General features: G+C 52.2%; 1 pseudogene; it reads right to left on the bottom strand.

The window, feature by feature from the left end:
- LOC146391550 (neuroepithelial cell-transforming gene 1 protein-like) lies at positions 1 to 1,777 on the bottom strand (annotated as a pseudogene).
- Positions 1,778 to 2,190: the final 413 nt, after the last annotated feature.

Raw genomic sequence — 2,190 nt, forward strand, 5'->3', positions numbered from 1 at the left:
TGCTGTTTTATGTACAGGAAAAACAAAGAGGTCCATCCACGTTCTCTACCAACGCTCCACCTCACACCATCGTCTCTTTTCTCTTCCCTAAAGAACACAGAGCCTTCTTGTCCTTTTTGGTTTTATGTGTCATGGGTGAGGATGACGTCGATGACACGGACGTCGTGGACGACGACGGGGAGCGAGGCGAAGGAGACGCCGTGGTGGGGCTGTTGCACAGTGAGGCGGGGGCCGACTGAGAGCCTGGCTGCGGGTAGTTCTCGTCTGCTTCCTCCATGTGGATGATGGCAGAAACGGAGGAAGGGCGGCGCTTGGAACGGACGCTGCCTGTAGGCGGGCTGGGGCTGGAGGGCTCGCTCAGAGGCCGGTGGACGGCAATGGCACTACGGAGGCAGTTGAGCCACTGCTGCTTGTGGAAGACGTCGTTGACCTGCAGAGTGTGTGACTGTGCCTGGCTCGGGTCTTGGGAACGTACCCGGAAAATGTTCTTGGCTGCAGAGAAAGCTGAGAGCGTCATTAGGAACGAGGGCAAAGTGCTGCTCAGGCTACTAGCGGACACTTTCTGGGACGAGCCTTACCTTTGTCTGCATTGCTGAAGGCTCGTCTGAAAGAGCTGCCCATTCTGACATCGCCATCTTGCAGGTCCTCCAGCACCAGATCCTGCACTGCGATTGGCTGCCGGTACACCTGGAAGCACTGGCGCTCGTTCCTGGTGACGGGGCGGGTCAGGATCAGCAGGTCGGTGAACAGGAACACGTGCAGCTTCTGAAAGAATTTCCAGGAAAAACAGAAACTTTCAAACCAGAGCATCATCTGAGCACATAGCCCGCCTCATGTGGGACGGCAGCCTCGTGTTAACATGCAAAGAGAAGCACCGAAGGACGACTTGGAAGTGTGCGCTGTGCTCACCGTGCCGCTCTTGTTGCGCAGCTCCCCGTGACACAGAAGACTCTTGCACCGTTCGATGCGAGCGTCCCTCTGCCTGTCGTCCAGATACTCCAGCTTGTTGATGTAGTACTGGCACTCGGACTCCCCCTTCTTCTTGTTGATGTCAGACAAAACTCCCTGGATGACAGTGATCTGAACACACAAGCAGCCTAATTATTACATGGGAGAGGCACTATGATGAATCAGTGTGTTGAACCAGTTTGTCTCCTGGACTTACAGCTTCCTGCAGGCTGGCAGCATCGGGCTGTTCTGCTGGAGTGTGTCTCAGGATTTCCTTGAGCAGTAGAGGGTACTTGACCAGGCGGGATCTGGGAATGTCCAGGAAGCTCCACAGGTCCAGTTTCCGACTAAAAGGTGACTCGAGGCACCGCTGCAGGAAGTCCTGCACACGTGGGTCTTGCTTTTTCTTATAGTCCAGCAGCGCCTTGGCTGCCAGCTGGTTACTGCAGTAGTCTTTGTAGGCATTGAGCCCGGGCAGCTGCAAAGGAAGGAGGGACTCTTTATCTAACTGCTAATTCAAAATACGGTTTTAGTAGCGTAAAAGCTTTTGATGGCTCAAAAAGTCAAAGACACTTACCCAGCTAATAAGAATTTGCCCAATCTGGCCCACGGTCCGGTCTGGCCCCGTGGCTTTGGAGAGCTGCGCCAGAAGGTCCTCGTGCAGTGGGATGTAGGCATCCAAGTTGCCGAAAATGTGAGTAAGCTCCTCCTCCGACATGATGGACAGCTTCAGCATCGGGTCGTGGTACGCCTGTGGATGGAGCAAAGTGATCAGTAATATCTGGGCAGAGCTTTGGGAGCGGCTACTAAAAATATCTTGGTCAACAGCTTTAGGGGTACAAAAAAAAAAAGACAGAGGAACAATCCCTGTCTTTTTATAGCTCCTGGCTGCGCTGCATTCAAAGCCTGCCAGACTGATTTAATCTGTTTGCTTTATATGTACTCCCGCTGCCTCAGAGCTTTTAAAAGTACAAACCTTGCGTGCAAGCTGCAGGTCCTCAATCAGATGCTGTTCTCCACGAAACAGCTCAAATATGGCCTGAGGAATGGGAGGAGGCACAGACAGATGCTTTTTTAGTAAACATGTAAATCAGGTTGTCATTACATCGTAGCCTAAACCATAGTGAGCTTAGCCAAGATGGCTGAATGGCTTCTAGTCCAATTTAAACCATTTGACACAAAGACATGTGAACTAGTCTAGCAAGCATGTAGAATTCATCCCTGTCTGGACTCCTGGACTCA

Source organism: Perissodus microlepis, chromosome 3 (genome assembly GCF_051167445.1).
Source record: "Perissodus microlepis isolate ML-2025 ecotype Zambia chromosome 3, ASM5116744v1, whole genome shotgun sequence".
In the NCBI taxonomy this organism is placed as follows: domain Eukaryota; kingdom Metazoa; phylum Chordata; class Actinopteri; order Cichliformes; family Cichlidae; genus Perissodus; species Perissodus microlepis.